The 21,277-nt window shown below is 54.5% G+C and overlaps 2 long non-coding RNA genes and 1 pseudogene across 3 annotated transcripts; 2 read left to right on the forward strand and 1 right to left on the reverse strand.

Annotated features, from left to right (window-relative positions):
• Positions 1–284: 284 nt before the first annotated feature.
• LOC138102150 (uncharacterized) lies at positions 285–2,029 on the forward strand. Its single transcript, XR_011147333.1, has 3 exons — positions 285–325; positions 1,729–1,797; positions 1,890–2,029. It is a non-coding gene; the product is annotated as an uncharacterized lncRNA (long non-coding RNA).
• A 5,811-nt stretch (positions 2,030–7,840) lies between these two features.
• LOC138102159 (olfactory receptor 14C36-like) lies at positions 7,841–8,420 on the reverse strand (annotated as a pseudogene).
• A 7,562-nt stretch (positions 8,421–15,982) lies between these two features.
• On the forward strand, positions 15,983–18,932 carry LOC138102166 (uncharacterized). 2 transcript variants are annotated; one of them, XR_011147338.1, is made up of 4 exons: positions 15,983–16,064; positions 17,673–17,708; positions 18,251–18,319; positions 18,411–18,932. It is a non-coding gene; the product is annotated as an uncharacterized lncRNA (long non-coding RNA). The 2 variants fall into 2 exon arrangements; XR_011147337.1 differs by lacking the exon at positions 15,983–16,064 and adding an exon at positions 16,262–16,492.
• Positions 18,933–21,277: the final 2,345 nt, after the last annotated feature.

Here is a 21,277-nt window from a genome sequence, read left to right on the forward strand (position 1 = left end):
TCCCAAGGCCTTTCCTTCCAAGGCCCCCCTCAATCCTTTGCCTTTCCTCCTGGCCACTGCAGCGCTGTCTCCTAATACCATTCCTGGACTCACCCCCTGCTCCCAAACCCTCTCTCAGTCCTGTCACTTTTGTCCTCACCCATCCTCGTTCTTCTGTCCCCACCAAATCCCTCTCTTGCACTCTTACGTCCCTACACCACAAATCCTTTCTCCTGCCCTGTACTCTACACTGCACCCCTTCCACCCCACAAGGTCCAATCCAGACCAAGCCTTTGTTCTCCTTTCCCAGGCACTCCTGGAAGGAACTGAAAATGATCTCTGAGAGGTGAGTGGGGTGCTGGGATTGGAGGGCATCCCCGTCTTGGTTTTTTGGAGACAAAATTTTAGGAGGAAATGCTCCGGAATGAGCACCTCCTCCAAAGGGGAAGGGCCTCCCCCTTTCCTCCGCCAATGAAACAAATTAACAACAGCAGGTGAAAGTGGAAAAAAAACCCAAACTGTTCATTAACACGGAACAAAACAGGGCAGGAAAGAAAAAAACCCTCAAAATACAACAAATGCCGGGAGAGGGAAAAAACACACGGGCTTGCAACTGGTCCCCCCAGCCTCCGGGAAGGGGAAAGAGGAGTCCACACAGCAGCCTGGAGCAGGGCAGGTGGAAAAAACCTCTTGACTCCCTGGCACAGGTCCTCCTCCCCACAGCAGGCAAAACTGGAGAACAGATGGAAAAAACCCGCTGCCTCTCTGTCGCCAGTCCTTCTCCTCGCAGCAAGCGAAGCTGGAGGACCTCTGCATCTCCTCACTCAATGACTTGGCCTTCCCTGGGGTTCAGACCAGCCGGAGCCACCCTGCGGGCCCGCTGGGGCCACCCCACATGCTCCTAGGGCCAGAGAGAAGGGAAGGAAGGCAGGGAGGGCAAGGGGAGGGAAGGGAAAAAAAGAACCAACAAAACCTTTTTTCCAGCAAGTGAGAACACAAAAAACCCAAGAAGCAGTGCAGCGCCCCCAGTGCACTCAGTCTGGAGCACGGCAGAGAGCGTTGTAGCCAGAGCTGTTGGGCCGAGCCACTGAACCAACCCACACCTGGGTCCTGTGGCTCTTGCCCAACACCCTGGGTCCATCTTAAAGACACAGCATCCTTGGGCATGAAGCAGATAGTTAAGGAATTAAATGGCCTCATAACATCACCCCAGGACACTCCCACCTGGGAATTTGGGGGCAGTTTGATCCCCCCATCCTTTGCTGACACTGGGGACATCCCGGTGACCAGCGAGGTCTCCTGGTTTCTCTGCAGGTGGATGTAGACAACATTGAGATCCTGAAGATGCCTCTGGTGGCTACTAGGACTTCTGCCAGTGTCAGACCCTCCCCTTGCATGGCCCCCACACTCCAGGCCATCCCAGTCTGACCCAGCACAACCCAGTGCAGCCCTGCTGACACCCCAGACACTTCCCCTGCCCCATGGATCCTCCCCAGGGAACCCCTTGCCCAGGGCCCCTGTTGCATTGTCATCCTGGGACCCCAGCACCCTCTGCATGGCCCAGGCCGCAACCCCTGCCCCAGCTGTGCCTCTTGGCCAGGACCCCCCTGCCTCTGGGCAGGAGCACAGCAACTCCTGCACCCCATTGCTCCCTGCAGGCTCCTTCCCCAAGGACCCCTTTGCTTCCCCCTTTCCTCCCAGTGCAGCCCAGTGCCCCCAGTGTGTCTCTAATGCTGCCTTTGTCCCCAGCCCTCTCTGGATGAAAAGCTGGAGGCTCTTCTGCAGCAGAAGCACCTTGCTGCCTCTCTGGATGCCTAGGTGAGCAGTGCCTGCAGGGAGAGGGGTGGGGACAACACCCCTCTCATGCCCCAGTGGGTACCAGAGGTCATGTTCTGGGTTTTTTCTTTTAGGATTAGAAGTTGTGGGGACACCGGTGTTCTGTTCCCCTCCAGCGGCATGAGGAGATGATCATCCCTGCATGTACCCCCTGAACCCTTTGAGCCCAGGGCCAATTCCCCTGAATGATCAATAAACCCTTTTGGCAAAGCTACACTCTGTGTCCCTGCGTGTCCGTGGGTCTGGATTTCCTCTTTCCCAGTGGCTGGGGGAAGTCAGGCCAGGTGCAGTTGCTCTGTGATGGGCTCTGCTTCCTTGACAGAGTCCATGCTCTCCCCCAGATAAATTGTGTACTGGGAGTTGTGCAGGGTCTGGGGGGAGGGTTTGAGTGGGTGGGTGGGTGTCCAGGTGGTGATAAATGTTGCAGTGGGGATACTGCAACATGCCTATATCCAACCAGGAGTCCCGTGGAAAAGAAATATATACGGACGGATTCTTGCTAGATGTTTCAAAGATGTTTATTTCCCCAGCCGCATGGCCGGGCTCTGCCGAGAGACTCTGCTACAGTCACAGGACCCGAGCTGCTTTGCCCGCGCAGGGGAACACAAACCAACCAATGGGGAACGAGGCTGACCAGGGGCAGGGAAACCCCGTGTGTCTGTGCTCTTAGGGCCCCTCTCCCAGGGCTACATGGCAGGGGGAGGAGACCCCAACATCTCACCCATTTTATTTTAATAAAAGGAGAATGAAGACAACTGGATAACCATAACAAGAACAGTTTCAAAACAAAACAAGCCACCCTCCTGAGTCTTTAAATGTCCAAACAGATTCTGTGGAACATCTTAGGGCTGACAGAAGGGAGACAGAACTCTCTGGACATGCCTGTGGGGAAACTGAGGCAGGAGAGGGTTCAATCTCTTCCCTCCCCCTTTTCATCCCCCCATCGGCATCGGAGAGGAATTGTAGGGGAAACAATTGGCAAAGGCAGGGTTTTGTGAGGGGAACCATGGATGAAAAAACGGATTGGGAATACACTGGGGGTAATAGGACATAGGGTAAAAGGGAAAGGTGGGATTAGGAAAGGGAGACTGTAGGGGGGGTTTACAATGGAGATATTGTCTAACATGACTACGATTTTTTGCATATATACTGCCTTTTACAGGAACACCATCAGGCCCAGTGACCTGTGATGCTTGTAACTCTTTTCTACCTTGTATGATTTTGAATTCCACCACCTCTCCATCTCCCAAGCTTGGGATGCATTTTTCAGGGTTATTCTTTTTAATAGCAGTTCTATGCACGAATATGTCTTGCTGGTTATCACATCTTGTTATAAAACCATAGTTTTGTTTAACATTATACCATTTCACTGTCCCTAAGATCTTAGCTACTATGGTCTTTTCCTTTTTCCGAGTGGCTGCTGTTTTCTGTCTCGCTGTGTCTTTGCTCTCTCTTTCGGTCGCTCCCGTGTTGGAATTATCGGCGCGCTTTTCCCAGGGTCGCGTTTGGGGCCGCGCGGGCCGGGCCGGGCCGCGCCGCTCCGTTCTCCGTGCGTCGCCTCCTCTGGTCGCAGCTGCGTTGCCACTGCCAGGCGCTGCATCTCGGCCAGGCCCCCGAGCGATGACCCCCCCGTGCCCTGCTCCAGCGCGCGTTTCGGCTGGGCACGGCTCCACTCTGCCGCCAGCCGCCGCCCGCGCGCCACCCCTCTCGTTCAGGCGCTCACGGGGCTCGCTCCACCACGCGCTGCGCGGGGCCGGGCGGGCACTGCCGGGCCGCGCCGCTCCTGCCGCGCCTCGCTCCGCCACTGACACTGCGGCCCGCGTGGCTCTGCCCGCACACGGGAACCGTCTCGCTGCTGCTCGCAGAGCGCTCGGTGCACGTGGCCGAGGCCGCACGGTCCCTGAGCCAGGCTTCCCTTCGCCAGGACACAGCTGACATTGCTCAACAGTCTCGGTTATTAAATAATATTCACGAAAATATTCTTCCATCGGCATATATTTTGACTCAAATATTAACTGGGTCCAAACGGTCTTCCAAAAGCTCTTGGTAAGAATTAGATCCCAAGAAACATAGAAAAAGTCCTTAAACAACCATGCCAGGAAGTGTTTCAGTTCTTTCTGAGCTTGAATCAAGCTAAAATTTACAAACCGTTGTTCAAGAATCATTTTAAGTTTAAGATAAATGTCCATATGCGGCTCTGAAAGCCAAGAGTCTTCCCACGGTTCCTCCATTGTTTAGATATGGAATAGCAAAACAAAACCAAGAAGAAGAATCCAAAGTTTCCAGGGTTTACTCACACAAAGTCGCTTAGGGATCGGGGATCGTTCTGCCCTCAAATCTCCACCATTATGTTGCAGTGGGGATACTGCAACACGCCTATATCCAACCAGGAGTCCCGTGGAAAAGAAATATATACGGACGGATTCTTGCTAGATGTTTCAGAGATGTTTATTTCCCCAGCCGCATGGCCGGGCTCTGCCGAGAGACTCTGCTACAGTCACAGGACCCGAGCTGCTTTGCCCGCACAGGGGAACACAAACCAACCAATGGGGAACGAGGCTGACCAGGGGCAGGGAAACCCCGTGTGTCTGTGCTCTCAGGGCCCCTCTCCCAGGGCTACATGGCAGGGGGAGGAGACCCCAACAGATAAAGGCTACAGTTCACTGTGAGTGTGGTGGGAATGGCCTGGGTTGAAAAGGAAAAAAAAAATTTAAAACAAGTTTTCTTACAAAAAAAATTCCCCCTAAATTCTTTATTTACTCAAAAGAATGTCATTGTTAAAAAAAAAATCTTAATATGTCAAAAGTATGTTGAAAGTATTTATTGGTCTTGAAATTTAGTTCCCTGGCAGGATGGGGCTTCTGGGTCTACCCAGCTCCACGACACTATGGGGCTGTGGGGTTTCCTGGCTGTGGGGCCCTACACGGTCACCTGTAGTGCCTGGCCATGGTGGGGTAGAGCCACTGCGGCATCCTGGTAAAGCGCAAGTGGTTCTTCCTGGCTCTGGAGTCGTTCTTGGCTGCTGGGTGCATTCACCGAGGACTTGGGTGAATTTTGGGGTAGGATGGGTGAATCAGGCATCCCCGGGTGCCCTGGGAGCTCCCCAGGGGCTTGCTGGTTTTTGCTGACTCCAGTTTCAACACTGAAGAAGCCACTGGTGCTGGCACTGTTCCAGAGAAGCCTCACAGCACAAGTGGTACAGGGCATTGCCCTGGCAAAGGGGCAGGGAAAATATCTTGGCCATGAGCAGCAGAGCAGAGAGAAACCCACTGGTGCAGCAGTTCCCCACCCCACCATGTTTAAGGCTGTCATAGGTTAGCAAGCATAGTCCCGGAAGGGATATCCTTGCTAAGGGGTGCTTACAGCTTCCTCTGGGACCTGATAGAACCTATCAGCTGGCCAGTTTGAATATGGACAATTCTTTAAGCCACTTAAAGTTGTGACCGCCTCTGTGATACACACTTAAGAATAGACAAACTCCCCCCCCCAAGCTCTCTCTCGTTTCTGGCGCTGGGACAGGTGGCTGCAGGCCCCGTGCAGGGGCTAGCAGGCCCGGCCAGGCCCTGCTTGGGCCAGGCCGGGCCGGGCCACGGCCAGCCTGGAGCCATGGGCCTGTTCCAGCCATGGAACCCCCCCCCACTGCCTTGCCGTGGGCGGCCAGAGAGGCTCGGAACCCCCCCCCCCCCCTCCACTGCGGCCGAGATTCAGCAAAGCGGCACCTCTGTCCGGCAGAGGTCAGGTGACCAACAGCGATAAGCCACATTCCATCTGTAAGGCCGAGGTGAGATTAACCCTGTTATTGCTGTGAAGAGCTGAAAACCTGAGGGAAGAGAGAGAGGAGATGCTTAAAGCTGAAAGTCTGTTGTGAAGCTATCATATATCAGAGTATCCTGTTGTAATTTCATGAAGATATGGGGGGTGGAGTGTTCAACTCGTAAGCAATAGGCAGATGCTGCCGCAGCTGTAATTTCATGAGAAGTTTGGACAGAGAGAGATGAACCAGATGAACCAGACGAGGACTTTTGCTCCAAAGAGGAAAGGAGAAAAACCTCAATTCCTAGAGATGCTCCTAGAGATAGTCTTGAAGATAAGAAAGACCCTTTGCTCCCAGGGAAGGAGAAGGGCCTCTGTTTTTTTGTTTCTGAATGGCTCAACCTTAAAATTGTACCCCAAAAAACTTCAAGAGTGGACCCTCGAAAGCAGTTGCGGGAAAAGCTGCAAGTCGGGGGAAGGGACTCACATCGCAAGCAGAGAGACTCCTCTTCCTGAATGGACTGAACAATATTTGGAAGTGGGTGGCTGTCTCGGTGTGATACTGTTTTCATAGCACGAGCAAAAAGAAACTTCTCTTTCTAAATGGACTGAACAAGGTTATTATGGAAGTGGTAAACAGACTGAACATCTTAAGGGTTGTCTTTACATGGTCAGTGGGAGAAGGGAGGAAGGTGGGGGGAGGAAGAGAGTTCTGAAGGTGGTATAATTTTTTTTTCTTTTCTTCTTTTAGGTCTGTTAATAAACTTCTTTATATTCATTCAAGTTGGTGCCTGCTTTGCATTTCTCCTAATTCTTATCTCACAGAAGATAAACAGTAATGAGTATTTTAGACCAAACCACTACACTAAATTGGTGTTTCTCCCCTGTTACAAACCCAACCCACGACAAAGGCATATTTGGGTTGCATTCCTGCTGTCCTTACAGTGAAATATTACGCAGAGGGCAAAGCAGTGGCTTTTCCTTGGGGCTCCTGGATAACACCAAGATGCTGTGGGGGAGCTGTGCCCTGGCTGAGGGCAGACGCAGCCCAGCAGGACCCCCAGGCAAAGGGGGGAATGTCCCAAAGATGGGATGTTGTGCTCAGTGCCAGCCTTACAGCCCAGCAGTGCCTGCAGCCTGGCTTGGGTTGATGAGGCACAAAAGCCAAGCCCTGACTGCAGGGCCTGGGCAGGGGGATCCTGTTCCTTTCTTGTGACTCAGGGCTCTTTCTGGGGGCGGCAGCCTGTGGGGATGACTAGAGTCTGAAGAGACGGGGTGGGGACAAGGTCCCTGTCCTGTCTCAGCGTGCACAGGGGGGTCACGTTCTTGTCTCTGCCTTTTTGGATTGGAAATGTTGGTGACACCCATGTCCTGTCCCTCTCCAATGGCATGAGGATATGGTCATCCTTGGAAGACCCCTGATGCCCTGTGAGCCCAAGGCCATTTCTCTTGAATGATCAATAAACCCCTTCAGCAAAGGTATGCTCTGCATGTCCCTGTGTTTCTGTGTATATTTGTCTGTGTCTGGATTTCCATTCTCCTGGCAAGCAAGGGAACTTGGGCCGGGCTCTGGTAGCTTCATGTCCAGGTTCTGCCACCTCCCACACAATCCCTCCCCATCCCCATCCAGGTTGGTTGTTGTGGGTTGTGTGGGCTCCAGTGGTGGCAATTTGAGTGGGTGTGTGTGTGCGCAGGCAGAGCAAAGAGGAGATGCTGGCTGTGATTGAGACAGAGATGGTGGGAGCCCAAAATGAAAACAAAGGTTTCCAACAATTTTTTTTTTCAAAAGGTTTCTTTTTTCAACCAAAAAATTATATTTGTTTTTCAAAAAAAGTTTATTTTTGCCCAAAATATTTACTGATGTTGAAATTTGGTTCCCTGCTTGGACAGGGCTGCCAGGTCTAGCTGGCTATGGGGCGCTATGCGGTTGTGTGATTTCTCTGGGTGCAGAGAGGAAGGAGGATGCCAGGTCAACATGGCCCTGGGAGGGTTCCTCGGCAGCCAAGCCTGCCGTCCTCCGGGGCAGTGCTCAGTTGCCAGGTCTACCCTGCTATAGGGTGTCCTGGGGAGGCCAGGTCTACCTGGCTCCAAGGATGGGCTCAGCAGCCAGCCCTGCCCAGAGATGGCAGGGTAGCAACACTGTGGTGTCCAGGCACAGGGTGAGCATCAGTGGGACTTAGCCCAGTTTTGGCATGGCCTGGCTAGACCAGTTTTCATCAGCCATCCTGGAAGTTCACCAGGGGCTCGGTTGTTTTCACTGCCTCCAGTTAGATCATTGAAGGAGCTGCTGGCGCTGGCACTGTCCTGGGGAAGCCTCACAGAAGAACTGGTGCAGGGCATTGCCCTGGCAGAGGGGCACAGAAAATGTCTTGGCTGTGAGCAGCAGAGCAGCAAGAAACCCACTGGCCCCAGCAGCTGCTGCCATGTGGGCACATGCTCTGCTGCTTGGGAGGGTCCCAGAGTGACCACAGGGGTTTGTAGATGGACACAGAGAGGTCATCGGACATGATGGAGAGAAGGGAACATTTTGTTTCAAGGAAAAAGAAGAGAAAAATGTCCTGTGTAGCACATTCCCTATAAGAGGTGGCACTAGTGTCCCAGAGGGAACTAGCCATGGATCTGGGGAGAGTGGTGTGCATGGAGCCCAGGTCAAGAAGGGAGAGGTTGAGATGGAAGAAGTCCCTGGGGGTGTGCAGGTAGTGGCAGCAGACTCCAGCAGGGGTGATGAGGCTATTGTCCAGGAGGGCAGCCAGGGAGATGCCCAGGAAGAGCCACAAGTGCAGGAACTGCAGCTCTAGAGTGGCTGCAAAGACCAGGAGGAGGAACTGGGAGCTGGAGCTGCTGTTGGACATCTGGTGCCTCTTGTCACAGGGATGTGTGGAAAAGACAGTGAGACATGAGGCTGGGCTTTTCAGGGGAAAACCTACTTCATTCTTTGTAGAAATGCCCCACCCTGGCTCTGTGCCCTCAGTCCCTCCTGTGTGCAGCTCCCTTTCCCTGGAGCTGTGCTTGCCACTAGCTGAGGCTGCCAGGAGAGCTGGGCATTTGCGGGCTCTGCAGTAGTCACTTCTGTCCTGCAGCAACTGGAAAAGAGTAGCATGGGGGGATTTCAGGTGAAATCTTCTCCTGAAAGAAGAAAGCTTTTCATCATTGTTCCTCCCAAATCCCCCCACAAGCGCAAAGATCCAGAAGGTTTGTGTTGTTCCTTTTGTTCGAGTTCCCCACCACAAGAGAGGGGTGGCTTGAAGGTAGATTTGGGTTGCATTCCTGCTGTCCTTGCAGTGAAATATTACGCAGAGGGCACAGTGGTGGCTTTTCCTTGGGGCTCCTCGATAACACCAAGATGCTGTGGGGGAGCTGTGCCCTGCCTGAAGGCAGACTCAGCCCAGCAAGACTCCCAGGCAAAGGGAGGAATGTCCCAAAGATGGGATGTTGTGCTCAGTGCCAGCCCCACAGCCCAGCAGTACCTGGAGCCCACAGGATAGATGGGAATAAAGGCAGCAGAGACTGATGGGGAAACACCTCTAAATGCCTCTGTGCTTGTGCAGAGGGAAGGACGGCACACACAGAGAGTCACTCAGCAGCTTCTCCTGCCCAGGATTTGGGGTGTGAATGAAGAGAGTCTGACAGAACACTCAGTGTGTTGAGGGCAGAAGCTCTGCTTGGTGAGCGATGACACCAGGGGAATTGTCTGGGGAAGGCTTCTGCAGGGCAGAGGATGGCAGGGAGGTCTGTGAATTGCTGATCTCTCAGCATTTCTGCTCACAGACCCCTCTCTCCCTCCCTCCTTGGCGCTGCTGCCTGGAGCTGCCCTTGCTGGGGGCTGCTTCCCTGTTCCTCTTTCTCTTCCCTGTCACCTCACCCCAGCCCACCCTCTGGGTGCTCAGCTCTGCTTTGCAGGTCCCTCCCAAAGGCTGGGCACTGCTGGGGAGAAGCTCGCTGTGGGCAGGAACAGACAGGATGAGACACAGACCCTGAGGCAGCTGCAAAGGGGCTGCTGCTATGTGCAGACAGATGCCTGGGCAAGGCACTTGCGGAGTTGCTTGCTCATAAACAGTGTGGTAGATTAGGAGCCTTAGCCCTTTCCTCACATAGACAGCCTTGTTCCCATTTCCATTGAGGCAAACAAGTGAAAATTCCCAGCACAGACTGAGGAAAGAAGAGAGTTAAGCAGGAAAGGCTCTCCTGATCCTGCTCATGTCAAGTGATTTCCAGAGGTGTCCAGAGCAGGATCTCTGAGCAGTCCTGACCCTCACAGCATCCCCTGGACAGGCAGAAGGACCCTGCCCTGCTGGGGTCCCTCCTTGTTTGGCCAGCCTTCTTCTCCCATGGCCCTCTGGCAGCCTGAGTGCTGAGCCCAGCAGTGGCTGATCCCACATAGTGCCCCGGGCTGCAGGGACACGGCTCTGGGAACAGCCCTAGGCACTCCAGGCGGCACCCCCTGCCTTCCCACCCAGCAGCCATCTTTGGGAGCAGGGAGGTGTCCTGCCCTGTCCCGCTAGTGCTTCTGCAAGGGAACCCCTGCTCCAGAAAACGTTGCGTTCCCCTGGAGCCAGGAACCAGCAGAGCCTCTGAAGCACATCCCATCCATGACAGGGCAGTAACAACAACATCATACTTCGTTTCCCTTCCAAGAGCTGGTCAGTGCCTGGAGAGCAAAGGATTGCTCAGAATGATTAATTCAGCCTTTAATAGCCCCATCTGACCATGGCAAAAATCCATTGGAGAGTGGAGGCTGTGCCCACTCTTGAGGAGCCCTCCAGGATCCTCCCCTGCCTTTCCCTGCATCTGCCCACTTCCCAGGTTAAGGGCCAATTTGGGGATTCCCACCACAGTCAGGTTTCAGGTGTCTTCCCACTTCCGAGACCTGTGCAACACTGCCCTTGTCTCCTTTGCCCTTGTCCCCTGTAGGCTGTGCCCCAGCCCTGTTGCTTCTGCAGAGCAGCTGCTCCAAGGCAAAGCTGTCTCTGGGCAGCACTGCCCTACTGCCCTCAGCTCCCCCTGTGCCAGGAGCCTGACCTAGTGTGGAGAAAAGTGTCAGCTCCAAGTGTCCCTGTCCCTGCCCCACCTGAGGTCTCCCAAGAGATCCCTGGGGCTCCAGGTCTGACAGCTCCTGACAAGCAGTGGGCTCAGCCCCGGGGAATGCACTTGGAATTTAACTGAAGGAATATCATATTGTCCCTCTCTAAGTTAGTGGTCATTGAAATCTTCCTCTTTAACTTCCCTCCTGAAACAATTCCTGAAGACTTGAAGACTATTTTGGCAGAGTCGTGACTCCTTCAAGGTGTCTGCACTTTAATGAGCCCCATGGGAGATTCGGTCCTGAGTCCATGAGCCTCAGATCCCCAGAGATTTCACAAATGCCCAAGGAAAGAAAGTCAGAAGCAAAGGCCTAAGATGCTTTTCAAGGCCCGAGATAATGTTCCACTCTCCACTGGATTTTTGCCATGGTCAGATGGGACTATTAAAAGCTGAATGAGTCTTTCTGAGCAATCCTTTGCTCTCCAGGCACTGACCAGCTCTTGGAAGGGAAACAGGGAGTATGATGTTGTTACTGCCCTGTCAGGGCACCACTGGGCACCTGCTGTCCCTGGACCCAACAGAAACCCTACAAGGGAGGGATCGTCTGACGGTCCTGGGCAAGCCAAACATCTCTTTAATCTTCTCCATCCTCCAGGCAGCTCTGCCCAAAGCCCACTTGCTCCTGGATGGGTGCTTGACAGACCCAGTCTGGAGGTGGTCCCCACCAGTGATAACAGAGCCTCCAGGCCTGTCCCAAGAGGGGGATTTGGCCACTCCTTCCCAGTGAGACCTTCCTGGGCCTCCAGCACAGCCAATCTGTGGGGTCTTGCCATACCTCCAGAAATATGGGCGGATACTGCCCCTTTGGAATGGGGGCTTTCTGAGCACATTCTGCACCAGTGTCCACCAGAGACATATCCTTGATGCTGCCATGGGGCTGCTGTGCCAGGCCACTGATCCCATCCATGCAGGAGCCCTGACTGTCCCTTTTCAGACAGGATGGACACAGAGATTTGTCTTCCTGCTCAGGGAAAGGTTTTGTGGGGTTTGTTCCTGCCAAGCAGAAGTACCTTGAGCAGGGTGGAAAGCCCGAGCAGCCCTTCTGCTCTGCCCCACAAGCACTGGAGCAGGAGTTCTGCAGAAATGCTTGAGGGCCTTTGGGTTTTCTTCCAGTTCCAGTACCCAAGCTTGCCCTCACCAGGGAGGTTCCAAATCCCACTTCCACATGTTCAAGCCATGGTGCTGAAGAGAGAACTAGGGGTGACAGGGCCCCTCTCATGTCCCAGTGGACAGGGGGATCATGTTTTGGGCTCTGTGTTTTAGGATTGGAACTGGTAGCGACAACTGTGTCTTGTCCCACTCCAGCAGCATGAGGAGATGATCATCCCTGGACGATGCCCCTGATCCCCTTGCAGCCCTGGGCCATTTCCCTTGAATAATCAATAAACCCATTCAGTAAAGCTACACTCTGTGTCTGTGCGTGTTTTCCAAACAAAATTCCCCCAAATCTCTAAGAGGTTTCCCCCAGAGGCGTTGTCTTGTCCCTGTATCCATCTGCACATCCCATCACTCTGTCACTGTCACCTGCACACATCTCTGACCCCTCTGGAGCCTCCCAGGTTTGCACTGAACTCCTTCATCCTGGTCCCCACCACCAGAAGCATCATGGAAGCTCAGACGAAGTGCTCGCAGGCTGGTGCCTGATTATGAACACCTGGCAGAGGCAGGGAGAATCCCCCATTCCATATGGTTGTGGAGTGCACGGGGGGCAGCAGGACTACAAACCACAGAGAAGATGCCTCAACTGCCTCAGCTGAATCCCTTCCCTCAGCCCTTGGCCCAGGAAGTCTCTGGATGCAGCACAACCTCTGGGGGAGACTTTCCATAAGGAAGACAAAAGAAAGGAATTGTTTCCTCCCTTTCCCTCATCCCTCCTCCTTATGATGATATTCCTGTCATGTCATAGCAAAACCAACCAAAAAGCATCTGCAATGAGGTAACTTTGAGGATCAGTTCCCAAATATGGCCACAGGAGGTTTTTCTGCCCTGACAAAAGTTCGAAAATTATGGTTTGGTTTAATAGTGTGATAATCAGAAATTACAACATCCTGAATTTTCTGATGTTACAACAAGAAAGTTGGCAGTTTTAATGTCCTTTATCCTCCTTCTTCCCACTGGTCATTTGACACATCCCAACTCCAGAGGGGCAGATTATGGAAAGCAGAACTGCAGGAAGAGCTGGAGGTTCATTCCAGAGAGAGGAAGAAAGAGTGAAATAGGGCTATTAATTTCAATTGTTTTCTTCATCATAACAGCCACAAAGAGCTCTTCACTCAATGTTCAATATTTTGATGTTGAGGTGTGTTTCTCATTTCTCACACCAAATTGCAGTAATTTGGAAATTGTCCCTGGTTTAGAATAAAACCACAGGCCAATAATTGACCCACTTTGGTTCCTAAATGAGAAATCATTAAACCTCTACCAAGATGTGTTTCCCCACAGTAAGGAAGGCAATTTGATTACTTTTGTCCTGTGTTTGTCCTGACTTAATGACTTCAGATGAACTGGAATGGTCCCGGCACCACCAAATGTGGCTGCAGCGACAAGGATCCCACCCCCGAGTCACCATTAAATGCTCTGGATCCGTGCCTTCCCCAGCCCAGCAGAATTCCTGCCACTGCCCCCTGCTCTGGGTCAGCCTGACAGGCATCGCTCTGGTGTGCGAGGCCAGCTCCTTCAGGACACAGCGCTCTGAGCCACTCTGTGTCCCGTAGCTTCGGCATCCCAGGGGCCACTCCATGGCTGAGGGGCCTGTGCCAGCAATGTGCCACCAGTGTTCCGTGGCTGCAGGGCCTGTTCCACCACTGTTCCATCATTTCTCTACCACTTTTCCACTGCTCCTGCACTGCTTCACACGTGCTCTACAGCTGCTGCTCCTGTTCCATCACTGCTGCCAAACCTTCCCTGGTGCTGCACTCAGTCCAATGCTGCTCATCTGTGACACTGCAGGGACTCTTGAAACAGTGGGGCCATTGTGACACTGCGGGGATGCATGCAACCAAAGGAACCCGTTGATGCTGGGGAGTCTTGTGCAATCTAGAGGGCCCTTTGGCACTCTTGAAACCTTTGGGACTCATGAAACCAGGGGGACGACTGTGGTACTGTGGGACCTAATGGAACCAAGGATCCAATGTGATCCCTCAAGGCCTCATGGCTACCAGGGATCATTGTGACACTATGGGGCTTCATGGAACTTAGGAGACATTACGGCACTGCTGGGCCTCGTGGAACCATGGATCCATTGTGACACTGTGGGGAATCCCAGAAAAAAGGTAGCCTGAGAAACTGTGGGGTCTCATGGAATCCAGAGGCAACTGTGACACAGCAGGGCCTTTTGGAACCAAGGGACTATTGTGATACCTCAGGGCCTCATGGTGTCCAGGGATCCTTGTGACATTGTGGGGCCTCATAGAACTGAGGATTGATTGTGACACTGTGAGGTGTCATGGAACCAAAGGGACCCTGGGACACTGTGGGACCTTGTGGCACAAAGAGCACCCTGGGATACTGTGAGGCCCCATGGAACTAAAAGGAATCTGAGACACTGTAGGGTCTGCGGGTTCTCAGCGTCTTTTGACACTTGTGTCCATTTACAAAGAGGCCAAATTGGGCAGCATGAGTCTGTTGATCTAGAATATTCCTGTCTCCATGGGAGGATGTTCCCACCAACTGTGGTGCTCAGTGTTCCCTCTGCTCCCTGGAGAAATTGCATCTTACAAGAGACACCGACCTCTCCAGGAGCTGACACTACATGGCAGGGCCTCCTGTGGGGTCGAACAGAGGCATTTTTCACTCCATCATGTTGGTCAGAGCCCACCCAACCAGGCCAGAATTGTTTCCAGGGATGGGGCATCCACTGGGTCTGTGGGAAAACTGTGACATCATTTCACCACCCTTGGCATCAAAATTTTCTTTCTTATTTCCAGTATGAACTTAACTTCTTATGGTTTAAACCCATTTCCCCTTCTCCAGTTGGAACAGGCCCTACTAAAGCATTTCTCCCCATGTCTCCTACAAGTTGCCCTGAGGTTCTGAAAGCTCACAATGGGGAAAGCTCACAAGAGCCTTTTCTGCTAAGCTGAAGAGTCCCGGCTCTCCCATCCTGTCTCTGTCACAGATGTGCTCCAACACTTGGAGCATCTTGGTCTCCTCTGGAACTGCTCCATGAGGTCTGAGTCTTTCCTGTGCTGAGGACTGTGTTGTAAATTGTTTATGCAGAAGTACCAGTTGATCAAAGAGGGGAAATAGCTCATTCCTGAAATGCTGGTAACAGCTGTAGGGACAGTTTCTGCATAGCTCAGACTCAGCCCTGAGGGAGGCAGGGACATTCCCATGGGGTCCCTGAAGCTGCAAGGCCACACTGCCCACACTGGGAGCCTCTGTGCATGTCCAGCTTGCTCTTCCCGGGATATTGGCATGTGGTCAGTGGCCGTCCAATGCCATCCCCCCAACTGGCATCGCCAAGGCAGCCTAGAGCTCTCCTTGGCCATTGTTCTCCAATTTGACCCTGTGGACACTTCCTCAATTCTTGTCCAAACACACATCAGCCCACTAATGACGTCTCAGGACTTCTCCATGTGGTCAAGAATCCCCCACAGGGACACTCTGGTCTCTCATCCCTGGGGGACTCCACAGGAAAATCTTCCTGGGTCCTGCAGCTCCTTGGGCAAGTTCCAGAGCCAACTGTCAAGGCAGTTGTTTTCCCAGCTGGCCCACAACACATCTCTGCTGGATCTGCAGTGTCCCTGGGAAAGAGAGAAGCAGAACCCTTCACTAATGCCACGGAATGTCAAACAGGAATCACAGCCATGGACAGCTCTCGGGAACCACTCCTCAGTGGATTTTCAGTTTTTGGATGCCCCAGAATGCTGAATGTCTTCCTGGTGCCTCAGGCCCTGCATAAACAGGGTGTATCAGAGATGCTGGCAGGGGACCAACATCCTTCCTCCTGACTGGGCACCTCTGTTTGCCCACTTAGCTTCGAGTGGCTGCCTGGGGACAAACACCCACTTCCCCACATCCCTCGAGATGGGCACATCCTGCTCTGGATGAGCACTGGCCTGGGCCCAGAACCAGGGCATTGCAGAGACACTCTGTGAGGACAAGGGCCTTTGGGAAGCTGTGGCCAAGTCCCCACCGGGGACAGTGCTGGTGTGAGAACCTTATTGGGGGTGGGATCCCTGGCACTTCCCATGTAGAGCAGCTGTGCAGAGTAGGACCCAGGTGCTCTGGGAAAGCACATTGGCTGCAGGTGTGACAGGGTGAGAGGCAGGGCAGGGGATATTTCCCTATGGAATCTGTTCTGGGGCTGGAGACTGGATCAGTTTGATGCCTGCAGTGCTGAGAATTGGGGTGGTGTGGATGTGGGAAGTGCCACACCTGACTAATTCCCGAAGCCTCAGCCTTGTCTTCAGGTGATCACAATCACTCAGCACACTGAGGGGTCGTTGGAGGATGGATTGTGTTGGAGTAGGGATCCAGCTGCCTTTGGCTCCCTGCCCACACCCCTTGGCCCCCACAGGTGTCTTGGCCCTTCCAGGGGCTGCTGCCCAGTGCAGGAACCTGGAGAGATGCCAGGGAAGGGGTTGGATCTGTGACAGAGGTGGGATGGACTCTGTGCCAGGGCTGGACTTGTGGCCAGGGCTGGGGGCTGTGGCAAGCTGAGCTTTGGCCTGGGGGCTGTTGGAGAGGGCACAGGGAGGAGTCCTGGCAGGGATAAAGGTGCTCCTGGCCCAGTGCAGCCTCAGCCAGCGCTGCCCAGTGCAAGAGGAAGATGAAGGTGGCTGTGCTCAGCGTGGCCCTGCTCTTCTCCATCCTGCTGTGCCCCCTGGCACAGGCCAAGGTGAAGCACCAGCCCAATGGTGTCCCCACACCCTGCCCGTTCTGTCCTCACCGTCCCATCCTTTTGACCTTCCCAGACATGTCCTCCCCAGGTTCTCCTCTTTTTTGTATTGCCCAAATGCCTTTCCCAATTAGTTTTTTCCTTTTCCCCTCAGTCCTTTCCTTTCTCCCTGGCCATTGCAATGCTGTCTCCTGATACTATTCCTGGATTCACTCCCTGCTCCCAAACCCTCTCCCAGTCCCGCTGGTTTTATCCTCATCTGTCCTATTTTTTGTGTCCCCACCAAGCCTCTCCCTTGCAATTCCATGTCCATACACTGGAATTCCTTCCTTCTTCCCTGCATCCTACCAAGGCCCCTTCCACACCCCCAGCCCAGTCCCTTGGGCTCTGCAGGTCACCCCAGTTCAGTGTCTTTGATCCTCCTTGGAGGTTGGCTTGGGGTGACTTTATGATGTGTATCCCGTATCGCTACCCTACACCCAGAAATTAATTCTTGTGCCTTTCTATGCCTTTAAACTGAGCCTGAGACAGGGAAGGAAAAACTGAGCAAAACTTTCTCAAAGCAGTTTGCAGCTTGTTCAAGGTCACACTGAGATAGTGACTTTTTTTCAGCTGCGGCAGGGAAGCGAGGAAGCACACAGCTTGCAGCTGCCCAATCAGCTTTTGGCCAGTTGTTCAGTTTCTTTTTCTCCGGAGAGAGACTGAGAGTTGAACTTTTTTTCCTTCCCTGGAATTTCGGATTTTCTCCCTTTTCTACTAGACTGCTTCAACATCAGAGCACATTGGGAGGACTTTCCACTGAGCACAGAGGGCCTGGCCCTGGACCAAGCCCCAGCTTTGAGGAGACCAAAGGGAGGACTCTAACACTTTCCCAGTTTTTTTCTCCACAGCGAGAGATTTTATTATTGAGCATTATTTTCCTTTTCCCATGTGTTTGTTAAATAAATAGTTTTTCTCTCTTTCACTTTCCTTTGAGGAAAATTTATTTTTCCCAAACCTGGTGGGGGAGTGGTGGTGACCTGCCTTCTCTCAGAGGATATATTTCTAAATTTGGCCACACCGGAACAGAGGCCCTGAATTCCCATCCCATTGCCTCCACCCCCACCCTGCTCCCTGCACCCATGTTCCCCCATAGCCCCACAAGGCCCAATCCAGACCAAACTTTTGTTCTCCTTTCCAGGCACTCCTGCAAATAACTGAAAATGATCTCCAGGAGGTGAGTGAGGTTCTGGGATTGGAGGGCATCCTCTCTAGGATTTGGGGGGCAGTTTGGTCCTATAGTCCCTGGCTGGCACTGGGGACATCTCCTGGCCTCTCTCAAGATTAATTTAGACAATGCTGAGATTCTGAAAATACTGCTGGTGGGTATCATGATGTCTGGTGGCCTCAGACCATACCCCTGCATCATCACCACACTCCACGCCATCCCAGTCTGCCCCAGCACAGCACACTGCACCCCTACTGACACCCTAGACAACACCTCTGCCTCATGGAGTTTTCCCAGGGACCCCCTTTCTCAGGGCCCCTGTGGCATTCTCATCCCTGTCACCCCAGCACTCCCTGGACGACCCAGGACGCAGCCCCTGTCCAAGCTGTGCCTCTTAGCCAGGACCCTACTGCCTCTGGGCAGGAGTACAGCAGCTCCTGCACCTTATTGCTCCCCACAGGCCCCTTCCCTAAGCATTGCCTTGCTTTCCCCTTTCCTCTCAGTCCAGCCCAGTGTCCCCAGTGTTTTTCTAATGCTGCCTTTGTCCCCAGCTCCCTGTGGCTGAAAAGCTGGTGGGTCTTGTACGACAGAAGCGCCTGGCTGCCTTTCTGTATGCCTAGGTGAGCAGTGCATGCAGAGAGAGGGACGGGCATAAAGATTTTCTCATGTCCCAGTGGACACGGGAGGGTCACATTTGCCCCTGTCTTTTAGGGTTGGAAATGTTGACACCCATGGCCTGTCCCTCTCCAGCAGCATGAGGATATGATCATCTCTGGAAGACGCCTGTCATCCCCTTGGAGCCCAGGGTCATTTCCCTTAAATGATCCATAAACTCCTTCAGCAAAGCGATGTCCTGTCTCCGTCTTCGTGTGTGTGTTTCTCTGTGTCCGTTTGTCTCTGCCTCTCTGTTTTTTTCCTGCGGACGTCTCTGTGTGTGGCAGGGGCAGTATTTGCCTGTCCTCTGCTGCCCCCGTGCGTTCCCTGTACCCAGCGACACAAATAGACCTCAGCCTTCTAAAGACCGATTCTAAAGCCGGGGAAGTCAGGCCGAGGGCAGGTAGCTCCCTGACAAGTTCTTCCACATTTACATGATTGCCCTTCCTGCTCTACCCCGAGATGTTTTGTTTTAAGGATTGTGTGGGACCCAGGTGGGGGCAGTTTCAGTGGGCTGAGTGTGTGGGCAGGCTGAGCATGTGGACAGGGTGAGCAAAGGTTAGAGTGCAGGAAGAATTGGTCTGGCTGCACAACAAAAAAAGAAAATTCGTGGATATGTTTCCTATTCCAAAATAAAAAAAAAAATTAAAAAATTATTTTGTTTTTTGTCTTAAATATTTATTGATTTTGAAATTGGGTTCTGGGGCAGGATGGGGCTGCTAGCTTCATTTGGGGTGCTACAGGGCTGAGGGTTTCCCCCGGGTGCCCCTTAGTAAAATGAGGAACAGTCAACCCGGCTCCGAGGGGTTCCTCGTCGGCCAGGTCTATCCGGCTCCAGGGCGATACTTGGCGACCAGGTCTGCCTATCTCCAAAGCCAGAAACGGGCGTGAGCCATGCATGGACACGTCATCATGGCGGCCCGGTGGTATCTAGGAAAAGAGTGAACAGATCTACCTGTGTTCAGCCCAGTTGGCTGCCAGGTCTACCTGTCTGTGAAACTGCGTTCAGTGGCAAGGTCTTCCTAGCTCAGTGGAAGGAGCGGTCAGGTTTATCCAGGTCCGGAGTGAGGCTTGGCAGGTACGTCAACCCTGTTCCGGGTCCAGGCGCGACCGCTGGATGTGCACAGAAATATAAATGGGAAACCCAGGCCGCGTGTAGGCAAAAAGGGAAAGACATCCATTTTCTTTTCATAGAGTAGTCAGACGCCTGATCAAGCCAGCTACGGAACATCCTCCGCTAAACAGGTCTACCCGGCCCAGGGGCGGCCCACGGCGGATAGGTCTACCCAGATCCGGGCTCGGCCGCGGCCGCCAGCCGTGCACGAAACCGTCGGCGTGGCGCCCGGTCGCGGAGCGAACACGTCTACCCAGCTCCGGCAAGAGGGCGAACAGGTCTACCCGGATCCGGGCTCGGCCGCGGCCGCCGGCCGTGCCACGAAACCGCCCGCGTGGCTCCCCTGGCGGCGCCCGGTCTCGGCGTGAACAGGTCTACCCGGCCCGGGGAAGGCTCCGGGCGGACAGGTCTACCCGGATCCGGGCCCGGCCGCGGCCGCCGGCCGCGCCCCGAAACCGTCGGCGTGGCGCCGCGGTGGCGCCCGGTCGCGGGGCGAACAGGTCTACCCAGCTCCGGCGGGACTTAGGCAAATTTCGGCAGGGGCCGGGTAGACCTGTTGCCCCACCCGTCCTGGAAGTTCACCAAGGGGTCGCTGTTTCTGGCTGCCTCCAGTTGCGTCATGGTAGGAGGCGGCGTGCGCCAGCGCACCGCCCCGGTCAAGTACGATTGGTTCTCTTGGAGGCGTCCGGGGCCTTGGACTCGTCTGTCCGTATTATGGGAGCGGGTGATGGGCCGTGTCCCCGCAGGCTGGCGGTGCCTGTGTCGAAGGTCGAGAGCGGCGGCCGCGCGCGCGGTTGCCAGAACGAAGAGTGTCGAATAAGCGGGATATGAGTCGCGTGGCTTTTATCCTGGTTTCACAGCCCCAGTTGATGGGAAAGGCCGAAAAAGAGAGAGACTGTGTGAGCCGCTTGTCGGCCTAGGTGGGGTGGCGAGAGACCCGTGAGTGTATCCTCCCTCCGACCCTGGCGGCTGCCGACTCCGTGCAGGGGGGCCGCAGGGGAAAGTCCGGTGGTGGCCGAGGCGGCGGCGCCTCGTTCCTTTTCTGCCCGGCCTTAAGCCGGTGCCCGCTCGGCGGGCTCGGTTTTCGGCTGTCAGTCTGGTGCGGTGGCTGGCAGCCGGTGGGGTGGACGCGGCCGGGGCGCGCTCTGTTTCGCGGAGCCCCGACGGGGCTTTTCCCGGCCCTTCCCTGAGAGCTCCGAGGATGGGCCCAGTTGGCCGAGGTGGCGGCGCCCCGTTCCCGGCTCCCGACCTGTGCTTGGTGTGTCGGCGGTGCCACGGGGACGCTCCGGTGGGGCGTGCGGCCTTGCCTCCGGCCTCGCCCGGTTGGCCGAGGGGCTCGGTGACGGGAGTCGCCCGATGTTGTGGCGGGGCGGCGGCGCCTCGCCCCCCCCCCCGCTGTGTGTTGAAGTCGTCCCCCTTCCTCGGCCCTAAGCTGGGGAACCCGCGTAGCGGGCGGGAAGGTCTCAGGGGCGGCGGCCGGCCTGCGGTGGCCGGCTGCCGAGAGTGGACCGGAAGCCCGACAAGAGAGAGCCCTGTGAGAATGCTTGCCGGCGAGGCGGCGGCGCCTCGCCCTTCCTTGTTTTCGGCCGGCATCGACTGAGCCGCGACGCTGGGGCGGCCCGTGGTGTCGGGCCTGTCCCGGCTGCCGTGGTTGCCGGTGGGCTGGGTTGCGAGAAGGTCCGCTGTTTCAGGCGTGTGTGCCGGCTTGTGCGGTTGCACTGGGGGGGTGCCTGCCCCGGCCTTACGCTGTTTGTTTTTTTTTTTTTTCTCGCGGCCTTAAGCCGCCGCGGCACGACGGAGAAGCGCGGCA

This window comes from Aphelocoma coerulescens, unplaced genomic scaffold, assembly GCF_041296385.1.
Source record: "Aphelocoma coerulescens isolate FSJ_1873_10779 unplaced genomic scaffold, UR_Acoe_1.0 HiC_scaffold_63, whole genome shotgun sequence".
Taxonomy (NCBI): Eukaryota; Metazoa; Chordata; class Aves; order Passeriformes; family Corvidae; genus Aphelocoma; species Aphelocoma coerulescens.